The following is an 11952-nucleotide window of genomic DNA, read 5'->3' as shown; positions in this document are numbered from 1 at the left end:
AGACGAGCCCGGTGTACGGGTGGGGCAGCCTTTCTTCTCTGTCGTTGCGGCAGGAGATGACTGCGCACACAGGCCGATAATGTAAATCTTCCGTTCCCGTGTGTGCCAACTTGGCAGATAATGATCTGCCTTGGGGATTATTAGCCATCGTAGTCGGATCAATGCCACATGCGATGCGATACTGGAACAATTCCGCCAGCGACACTGCAAAGCGTGGTCAGAAATAGATCATTTATAAAGACATGAAAGATGATTGAAAGCTGTTCCTTTATATACTAATCACTTCAATATTAATAATCAAAACATTCCGGCAATACATCTGGCATATTATAACAATATAAGTTACTGAAGAGTTCTGTGAACATAAAAAGGCCATAGAGCGAGTTCTTATATACAGGTCAAGGGTCTTTGCCGCGACTTCTAACAACCATAATAACTGACAGTCAGGGGTGCGTTATTCCTTATAATACACACGTTATCCTAATGACCACTGATTGGATGACATCAGAACTCCCTGTTTATACAGATATTATTTACAGGAGTTTAATATAAATATTAGTAGCACTTGTGTATTATTCCAATCGGGTTTGTGCGCTTGTGTCTGATTAGGTTGTCAGAGAACACTGTGGCTGTGCGTCGGATGAGTTGTGGATCAGTAACTCATGGAGTGTCATTATGGTCACCCCTGCCACAGACCACTGAATCTCTGTATACCTATGGATATTATATACTTCTATGCTGCTCGTGCAAACTAATAAACATTGTTGTAAACTAAGAACCCAACACCGGATTCAATAAAGGTTCTGTCTCAGTTCTTGTCCTGTGTTTGCAATCCATTGTCACTCTTGGCACACGTCAGTCAGATTTAATATCTCTTATAAACTGCAGAGTCTACGAAAGCTGTTGTTGCTGGTTCCTAACATTTAGGGTGATTTCTAAAAACCCTAAGCATATGTCTCCTGGCTCCTTCAAATGTCAAGATGACCCTTAGGGGTATATTTATTTAACTGTGGGTTTAAAAAGTGGAGATGTTGCCTATAGCAACCAATCAGATTCTAGCTATCATTTATTTAGTACATTCTACAAAATGACAGCTAGAATCTGATTGGTCGCTAACGGCAACGTCTCCACTTTTTCAAACCCGCAGTTAAGTAAATAGAATTGGATCCTGACAGGCTTGGACTGGGGCATGAAGGGCCCACCAGCAAAACCAATGGCAGGGGCCCGTGTAATAGCAGCGCTGCCTTGCGGCACTCTCCGGGAGCATTGTCTGCGGCCGCCAGGACATTCCAGGAGAGAAGACAACTACAATTTACTGACAGTATATTAATGTTTTGAACTGAATGGTAACTTTCTCAGATATCTTGAAATAGGTCCCTGTGAGCTTGGTATATTGTAAATAAATATATTTTATTCAAGTTACTGTACCTAGATCCTTGGAGGGCTTTTTCCACTGATTACATTTACACAAATGCCCAGACTCCATGGGGTATATTTACTAAACTGCGGGTTTGAAAAAGTGGAGATGTTGCCTATAGCAACCAATCAGATTCTAGTTGTCATTTTGTAGAATGTACTAAATAAATGGTAACTAGAATCTGATTGGTTGCTATTGGCAACATCTCCACTTTTTCAAACCCACAGTTTAGTAAATCTAGCCCCATGTATACAAATAAAACAGCTACTGACTGATATATGGCAATAAGTCATGGGATGAGATAAACAGATCTTACGTGACACTTATGACTCTCAGTAAACAACACTGAGTCATGACCACTCCTGAGACTTCTCTACGGTGCTGCGCAGAGCCGGTGCCCTCCTCCCCCCCCCCCAATACCCACCTTCCAGCCCCTCAAACACATCACTTTTGTAAAGTAAAAATAGTATCTCTCACCTCCTCCTGGCTGGTACGGCTGCAGTCCAGATGCACGGTTGTCTGATGCCAAACACTACCCGGGCTCCCCTGTTGCCAAGGGGCAAATGCAGGGTTTCTAGAGGGGGACTTTTTCAAGATAGTTTTCGGAACAAAGCAAAAAAAATAAAAACAATAGCTTGTCACAATAAGCCAGCAACGGATGATTTGTTTGATACTTTGTCATTATGGCACCAAATTCAAACATGGCACCAGTGTACCCATAAATGCCCTTCACTCTGCCATGTGTCAACCCTGATGCCATCACTGTACTAGTTACCCACCGACTTACCTTCAACTGCACCAGGTGTCCCCACATGTCACCTAGTATCACAAACAATGCCCCCATACGGCTCCACAACCTACCCATGTAGCATTGTAATGTCCGCACATAGATCCACAATGTCCGAAATAGATCCACAATGCCCCCCCCCCCATTTCTCCATAATGCCCCCATATAGCTATGTCTCAATATAATTCCATAATATCCCCTATGTATAATGTACATAATGCAGTCATATTATACCCTCATAAACTAACATATAGATGGACTACGCTCAATCTGTGGAAATAATTAGAAAACTAAATTACACACTCAAATCTCAGCTGAGCCCCTAGGCTGCTGCCTAATGATAGCACCGGGGCTGGGGGTTGGTGCTGCCATTTACTATCTGCTTATCAGGCGAAAAAAAAAAATTAAAACATAATACAGGAGCTCCATGCATTAATATCAGACACCAGGTCGTCTGGTGGTACTGACTCATCAATGTAATTATATTATTACCCGTTAGAACAGCGCGCACATTAGAAGAACAATACCATATCTCCCAACTGTCCCAACTACTAAGACTTTGTCCCAACTTCCGGGACTGCTGAGGGATATGACCTCTGGTGCGCGCAGTGATATAAGGGTTTTTTATAGGGGTGAGGAAGGTTTTTGGGGGGTGGTCGTGTTCCCCCAGGGATGTAGCATAGCCCAACGTGACGCCACCACGCCCTTTGTCAGAGGCACGTGTGGAGAATTAAATACACTGCATGGTTTGAGTGTACAATAAACTCTGCCTTATTAGTTACAAGTCCCTATCTATATAGCAAAAATCACGTATTACAGAAAACTACGCCCCAAAAGGTTTTAACCACTCATGCTCCCTTCACACAGATGTTACTACATTCTCTCATTATCACACAGGAATACTCCCCAGAGGGGGGTTGGCTTATCTCCTGTCTGCTATGTCCAAGGTTATAAGCATAGTTTTGCAAATAATGAATTACTCCTACAAAACAGGTGCATCTAATCTGTCTTTAAGCTATAACAGAACAAAATGTTTACAAGGCAACAAGATGGCGTCAGCTTAGCAAAATCACATTTCTCACACGCGGCCCGTACTATTCTGATTTGGACTGTGATAGTGTTGGGATGTATACAGAATTTGAAGGGTTAAATCAAAATTAAATCTAGGGAAGCCATTGTCATAAACTAATGTTAGCAGTAAGAGGATTTGGTAGCAGCATAGATTAGATATATTATAAATATATTAGTTTTATTATGGTCAAGTATTGTTTGTTTTTTTATTGTAATATTATAATCCCGAGAGCTGCTATGATATAAGGTGAGTTATGCTCCCTTATTATTTTATTCGCAATCACAAGAGATAAGACCGATAAGATCGATAGACATCCGCACACACAGACCGATAAGATTGTCAATCTGATCTAATCGTGTAACCAGAAATCTCCCCAATATGTGAAAAGGCCGCTAAGACAATAAAGTGGGGCAGACGGGCCCCTGACTGGTAGAGGGCCCCTGTTTTCTGCGTAAGTAAACGAGCAAGTTCCTTAACCAACATGGCGGCTCCCTGGCTCCGTACAGACTGTACGGAAGAGGGTCCTTGTAGCTTTAAGAACTCTATGATCTTTGACACGTTGCACGTCAAGGCCACGTCGATATGCCATAGCATAGCGGGGTGGGGCATGCTGGGAGAGGTAGTTTTTTTAGAGTAACGTCACCGCGTAGTTTTTAGCGTAGAAGGCGCTGTGAGGACTACAAGTCCGGCTGCCAGCGCGGCTCAGGCTTATTCGTTGTAATTGAAACCGGCTTCAGTGTTCCAGAGCTCCGAGGTGTGAACATGTCCGGGAAGGTGAAGGTCCGGGCGGCCGCCAATGCGGAGTCTATGTCCGGGGCTGTGTCCGTCAATGAGAGGATCCTGAGAGACTGTCACAACCTGTACACTGATCAGGAGAATGGTAAGAGAATGGCTACTGCAGAGCATTACCCCCCCCCTGCCACTGCAGAGTATCCCCCCCCCTTCCACTGCAGAGCATTACCCCCTCCCCCTGCCACCACTGCAGAGCATTGCCCCCTCCCCCCTCCCCCTGCCACCACTGCAGAGCATTGCCCCCTCCCCCTGCCGAGCATTGCCCCCTCCCCCTGCCACCACTGCAGAGCATTGCCCCCTCCCCCTGCCACCACTGCAGAGCATTGCCCCCTCCCCCTGCCAAGCATTGCCCCCTCCCCCTGCCAAGCATTGCCCCCTCCCCCTGCCAAGCATTGCCGAGCATTGCCCCCTCCCCCTGCCACCACTGCAGAGCCTTCCCATCCCAGAACAGAGTCTTGCCTCATTACAATAAGTATACATGGCAGAGCATTGCCCCTGAAAGCATTACCATACACTGTACCTTGTTGGTTATCATGGCATAGCACGTCTGCTGCTGTACCCTGCATTGAATATTTTTAAAGATTGTAACATACAGAGCACGGTGCCCTCTTACTGTGCACTGCTCCCTATGGCTGTATCCTGTGATACACTGCATCTGATCATTGCACAGTATGCACAGCCTCTGTGCGCTGAAGAGCATTACACCCAATAGGTGTGGATCCTTGTGTACTGATGGAGCAGCCTGCAAAGTGTCATGTACGTGGCCTGGTGCCTCGTTCCCTGGTGACGTCCAGCGTGAGGCGTCCTAGCTGTGTAACCTAACGTTATCTTATCTTGCTCCCTGACCTCTCCCCAGGTCTCATTGCTCTGGCCTCTCACCTGGCCTCACTTTCCTGCCTCCCCGTAAGAAGATCACTGTGATGTTAATGGGGAATCACTCTGCTGGAAAGAGCAGCTTCATTAACTGGTGAGATGTTATATAAACGCATTGTGTCCGCATTAAATTGTGAGCAGTGGTGACGAGCTTAATATATCACTGTTCTCTACACCCTGCTAACTCTCCTCCTGCGCAGGTACATAGAGGAGCACATACAGAGGACGGGGGTTGCTATCGAGACACAGGGATTTGCTTTTATTACCAGCGGCCGCAAGAGAGAGTCTCTTACCGTAAGTAACCAGTGTCATCTGGGACCTGTCAAACATGCAGGCAGGTACTTTGTATGTTACTAATGAGCTCCATGTCTCTTCCAGGGAGATGCAACTCTTCACTTATATCCTCACTTCAAACCCCTCCAGTCCTTCCAAGGTAAGGAGGAGTCCTGCATGTTACTGTGGCTCCTGTTCTCTGTATACACCCAGCGTCACCAAGTCTTGTGATATAGAGGCCTTTCAGAGACCTGATCAACCAGCCCATTAGAACAGGAGGATTCTGGGTAGATAATTGGTTCTATCGTAGTTCGCTATTGGTTAGCAGGGCCGTCTTAACAGCATTATAGGGCCCCGGGCAAAGCAGTGCACTGGGGCCGTACCTACACAGCCACTTGCAGGAATAAAAATGTAAATTATCTCTAAAATTAAGAGTATATTTATTGGTGCCTCCAACATAATGTTTAAACATTAAAAAAACATGCTGTATAGCAGAGATTAATAGACGTTGAAAAACAAGAAATTCAACATAAAAATGGTACTCTGTTGGTAAATCATACAGACTTATGTACAGTTAGTACGTGTACGTTGTTTTCGTCAAGGTCAAGATATGTATTCACAGCAGCAAGATTGCACTTACAGATAACAGCTGATACTGAGGTGATTAGTCCACCTAAATGTTTTAATAAAGAGGGTTTGAACGTTCTGAATAAATCTCCTGGAATAATATACTGAAAAGTTGGGAAGCCTATGGGGCCCCTATGCTCGTGGGGCCCCTGGGCAACTGCCCAGCGTGCCCATGTGTTAAGATGGCTCTGTTGGTTAGTGTACGACGTGTGAGTGGAGTCCTGGGAAATAGTTCTCAGTCATTCAGTACTGGAGTCTGCTAGGTGTCTATATGTGTTTGTATCAGTATGTACTGGGGTGTTTATATGTGTTTGGATCGGTACAGGGGTGGATGTACAGTATCATTATTATTATTACTACCATTTATTTATATAGCGCCACTAATTCCGCAGCGCTGTACAGAGAACTCACATCAGTCCCTGCCCCATTGGGGCTTATAGTCTAAATTCCCTTCCCCACACACACACAGAGACTAGGGTCAATTTTGATAGCAGCCAATTAACCTACCAGTATGTTTTTTGAGTGTGGGAGGAAACCGGAGCACCCAGAGGAAACCCACGCAAACACAGGGAGAACATTCAAACTTCACACAGATAAGGCCATGGTCGGGAATTGATCTCATGACCCCAGTGCCGTGAGGCAGAAATGCTAACCACTGAGCCACCATGCTGCCACAGTATTATTCCCTTCTTGTTGCCCCTATTCTGCACTGTAGTATAGAGCTGTATGAACCAGACCACACATGTTCAGCATTATGTTCTCTCTCGTCCTGCAGGCGTGTCTGAATACCTCTGCACAGAGATCTCCACGTCGCGGCAGAAGAAGTTCAGCTTGGTGACCTTTGTGGACACTCCCGGGCTGGTAGACGGTGACATGAAGTACCCGTTTGATGTGAACAGAGCTCTCCTGTGGTTGGGTGAGGGCACTGCGTGGCAGGGTGGAATATCACCGTAGCAATAGGCTTCAGCAGATGGGTGCGTCTTGTTTTACAATCAGGACTGAATGTACCAAACCACCCCCTGATAATGACACACCCGGTTGGGCTGTCCTTGGTGTGTCTGATTGTACATAACATCTGAATTATTATTATAGTTTTATATACAAATTTCCACAGCTCCGTACAGTGAGCCTAATACAGGAAGCCCAGAGGTCCAACAAGCAAAGCCCAAATACAGAACATTCAAGAAGTATAAATGCAATAATAGCAAAACATGAAACATTGTTTGTAAGACGTAAAAGGTACAGGACAAACGTAAGGTATAGTATAGGACATGAGGCAGAATAGACGGTGGGTGAGATGGGAGGAGAGGGGGGTCCTGCACCTGAGAGCTTACAATCTAATCGGGAGGGACTTCATGGAGCGAGGATGTAAGCACAGGGAGGCTGGTCCTGTGAGAGTGGAGTTAGATCGGAGAGCTTACTATCTAATAGGGAGGGACTTCATGGAGCGAGGATGTAATACAGGGAGGCTGGTCCTGTGAGAGTGGAGTTAGATCGGAGAGCTTACAATCTAATAGGGAGGGACTTCATGGAGCGAGGATGTAAGCACAGGGAGGCTGGTCCTGTGAGAGTGGAGTTAGATTGTAGAGCTTTGATGAACAGGAGCATTTAAAACGTTGGAATCTGACGTATTGTGCTGACCGCGTGTCTGTCTCTCAGGGGAGCTGTGTGATCTGGTGCTGGTTTTCTTCGACCCGATGGGTCAGGCGCTCTGCAAACGTACGCTGGACATTGTAGAGAAGGTCAACGAGCATCACGGAGACAAACTGCGATTTTACCTGAGCAAAGCTGATGAGGCCGGAGGGGAGAGTGACCGGCAGGTAAGAGGCGCTGGGTTGTGTTGTGGAAGCCCCATCCCTAACTGGATGCTGGTGTACTGGAGCATCCTCCCGCTGCCGCAGTCATGCTGCACGTTCTCATTCTGTCCTGTTCTGTATGAGTCCTGGGACCTGGACGTTGATTGGTAGGATATGTTTAGTGGGGACGAGGTATTGGCGGTGTTCAGCATTTGTTTTTTGTCTTCCAGAGGGTCCTGATGCAGATCGTTCAAGAACTGTGTAAGAGACCCGGTCTGAACAAGTGTGGGTTTGACATGCCAACGATCTACATCCCCAACCCCAATAAGGTGAGGGCTCACCCGGCATCGCGTACATAGAGGTTCTCCTGGGGTACTACCTGACAGCATTGTTATAAATATCACCCCCCCCCCCCCCTCCTTTCATCTGTTACCCCGATGGTGACTCTGTTGTATTATTATGCATAATGACAAATCTTCAGTGGACTCTCTTGTGCATGCTGCCATATTTCTGTGAACGTCTGTCTCGCGTTCAAAACACAAACCACTCATCGCCTATATGCTGTTGGCATCAGTGTATAGTGTGTTTGTTTTTGTTTTGTGGTTTTTTTTTTTTTAGTCACTAGAACTGATGTCCTAGTATTTGTCCTGTTAACCTACGTCTGTAAATGCTGTAGATATTGTTTGCTGTATAATATCATGTCATAGGGTGGGGATAAGCTGATTAATTGTCCCCGCCCCCCCGCTACTATTAACCAATCTCTTTCCAGCCGAGCCGCTGTATTAATCAGATCGAGGACGTCTGCAAGACCGTTGAGAAGACCATTACTCAGACGGTCCAGACCACGCTCAACACTCTCGGCAGAGACTGCCAGAAACTGACGGAGAGTATCGAGACCAAGCTGCGGGAAGACGAGTGAGTGAGGGGGCAGTGGAATGTTACCCACCAACAAATATATATATTATGTCTCCTTGCATTGAGTCCACAGTAAGCATAACGGCATAAAGCCGCTACTGCAGGTCATAGAATGGCATCTACTAGTCAGCCATCACCCATAATCCTTTGCTGGGCTATTGGTCACATGGTCTGTGCACTGGACCATTGTCTTCCATCAGCGCAGTGTTAAACCTTCTGGTGTTTCTCCACCCTCAGGGAGACCGTCTGGAGGAACAGGCGTGCTCGAGTAAAAGGCTGTCTCTTCGGCTTGTCCGGATTCCTGCTTCCCATCTTCCTCTTTGCCTCTGCTGTGTTTGGTTCCATCCCCCCTGAGATCTGGATAAGTCTTCTGGGAACGTCGGGAGCGGAGACCCTGGAGATCTACCTGGTGAGGGTCTCTCTGTCCTTAATCTGAAAACCACCAGGTTTACCAGTCGGCTGGGGCAAAACGTGACCCAACGCTTTGAAGTCTTGAATGGCCGTAGTCCTTATTCTCTTCTAACGTAATCTGGTGCAGTCTCAGACCTTAGAATATTATTCACCATAAACCAATTTCTATTACTTAACATGGAGATTCTAGACATTGGCTCATTAAATCCATTATAACGATGAAGCTCCTCCCACTGTAAGTGCGCGGTCTTCACCGTGTAGCGGAGTCCACTAAACAGACTCCGCAGCCTTATTCCACAGAAGCTGATCACGGCTGAAACACTGACTGCTTGTAACTTGTTATCTATAATAATGTTATTTATTCCCCACTGCTGATGGACTTATCCCTCTCTCTCTCTTCTTCCAGTCTCCCCTCCAGACGCTGTGGGGCTCTGGTACCGGAGGACTATGTGTTCTACACCTTCCTGGTGTTGGCGCTGCTGGCTGTTGTGTTAATGCTGCTGGCCCAGCGGTGTTTCAGGTACCCGGCTCTTGTATGTGACCCTCTGATGTACTGACCAGTGCCAGACGCCTCTAAATCCCTGTTACCATGTGGTGAGGGGTGTCATTGACTGCCTTTCCCAGATACTAGCTTTCACGTTCTAGAATGGATTAGATAAATGATAGCTAGAACCTGATTGGTTGCTATGGGCAACACTTACTCTTTGATCAATCTACCCTAAGTGAAATACATGCTCTCCACAGATGTGAGTGTGACTTATAGGGTATCCATTGAACATCTCACACGTGCCTCAGTGTATGACTGTCCCTCTTCCCCTCTTAGGACACACGAGACTCTGAGCAAGAAACAAAGGCGATATTTGCTAGACCGCCATGCATACGTTAGTGAGGTGGTAGCACAGAAAAAGGTGAGACCTCTTCCAAACTGCGACTTTCTGCTTTACATATAATGCTGGTTTGTTCTGTATTCTCATGTGTCGTTCTCCCTCTCGCCGTCCCTACCTCCGTCTCTCTGCAGAAGAAGCTGTATGAAGATTACCTGAAGCAGAGCGTGGGAGAACATGACATGAGCTGACTTCTGCAACGTGGGAACTGAGGAACCGTCTGTTTACATTAATCCCGCAGTGACTTTAACCCCTGCCGTACCCGGCTGACATTAACCCAGCTGGACCTATAAACACTAAAACACTCCCTCATCGACAGGGTCTACCCCACACTTGCCAAGCAGTCTGGCAAGCTGGGGGTTAATTTAACTATTTCTTCACCCACACCTGGCTACCCGTGGACTGAATTTTGTATTTTCACCAGCAACAGACTACTGATATTTTTTTATCATTATTTCCCCCCCTTCATAAATTTAAGGTTCATAAATTCCCCTTCTTTATAATTTTGTTTAGGTCATAAAGTGGTTTTGCTTTTAATACTACTTTTCCACCAGCAGAGGGTGCTATGTGATTGTATTTTACTTCCTAAGCGGGGGTAGTTTAGAGCTTCCCCTTAAGAACAATTTTTGGAATTGCTTCTACTTATTTGCATTTATTTTTTTTTCTTTATAAAAGGGTCAATACCAGATAAACACTCCATAGATTGCATCCAGCAGGAGTGCTGTTATCTAAGGGCAAATGTCTTCATTTTATTTTCTGTCTTATAAGATTTTGGTTTTTGGTTAAAAGAGGGGAAAAAAAATTCTACAAAAGGGTCACATGGCTTGTTACATAGATACTGAGCTCCACTCTGCAATAAGCGTCTGTAAATCATGGCGGGTAGGAATTGTAGCCGCACGTATAGACCTTCTGTATCATGTGATGTACAGGCCTCTCCTGCAGTGCCTTCTGCTTCTAACAAAGATTAACGTCTTCCTGTAACTAACACTGCCAGTATTGTGATGTTGGTGCGGAGAGGGGTCCCCCCACTACACCCCATGTTTGTATTGACAATAACATTCAGGTACCCCCATAATGTGATCATAATCATGTTCTGCTTTTGTACAAAAAAAAAAAACCAATAAGTTATTTTCACTGCGGTGTTGGTATTGAATCTTTGTACGTCTGTCTAATCATTTGGGGGAAGGGGCCCTTGGTGGGCCCAGAGGGGTTCTGTGCCCCGTATTTATACTTTTCAGGGCCAATGTTGCATTTAAACCACACACAAGAACAATGAGTAATGCTAAGACCTATCGCCTAACATTGAATCAGAGCAACCAATCAAATCCTTGCTTTCATTGACTAATGTCCACTAAATGATTGAAGGGCAGTGTTTGGTTGTCCTCAGTTTTACAAGAGAGGTAAAGAAGAGAGGACTTGGCAAAATCATGTAGGAGGGAGGGGTGTGCCCTGGAGGGGGGGGGGGTCTACCTCAGCTTAAAATGTGCTAAATTATCATTGCCTCCTGGGCTACAAACGGGTCACAAGTAGGACCTGGGAGATTGCGTTGAGTCTACATTTCAAACCGGGAGCAGCAGACTGGCCGGATACACGTGTCAGGAGCCCTGTGGTCACGATCGGAAGACCAGGCCGTACCTTGACTGCTGTCCAGTTAGGAAGTGGACAACGGATACAGTCACGGTGTCTGCTATGAACATCTATGTGACGAGAGACATATTCATACCTGTGACTAACGTGCGAGGACACCGGGGAACGGTGATTTGGGGGCAGAAGGGTTGTGTTGTAACAGGATGATCTCTGTACGTTGGGGGGTCTTTGATTAATGATAGGGTCTGTTTACAACGAGGGGTCTGCCCAAGGGGGGCGCAGAGCATTGTTTAAGTTGGGGGGGGGGGGGGGGGTGAGTGAGAGTTTCACTGTGTGCCCAGGAGCTTCCAGCTCCACCAGTGTCGGATCAATGACATCTCTACCCATGAGGTGCGGCCTGTTCCTGCCTTCTCCATGTTTAATATCTGATACAAAGACACACAAGTAATGTTTTAACAAAACCTCTTTATTATCCTCTAGTTAATGGTCCCCTACAGCCATGAAATGGTTAATGGGAA

At 46.1% G+C, this 11952-nt stretch overlaps 1 pseudogene; it reads left to right on the top strand.

Moving 5' to 3' along the window:
* Positions 1–3958: 3958 nt before the first annotated feature.
* LOC142097277 (uncharacterized) lies at positions 3959–10981 on the top strand (annotated as a pseudogene).
* Positions 10982–11952: the final 971 nt, after the last annotated feature.

This window comes from Mixophyes fleayi, chromosome 7, assembly GCF_038048845.1.
Source record: "Mixophyes fleayi isolate aMixFle1 chromosome 7, aMixFle1.hap1, whole genome shotgun sequence".
Lineage (NCBI taxonomy): Eukaryota > Metazoa > Chordata > Amphibia > Anura > Limnodynastidae > Mixophyes > Mixophyes fleayi.
Note: the sequence above shows the minus strand (reverse complement) of the source record. Positions and strands in the feature narration are given on the sequence as shown.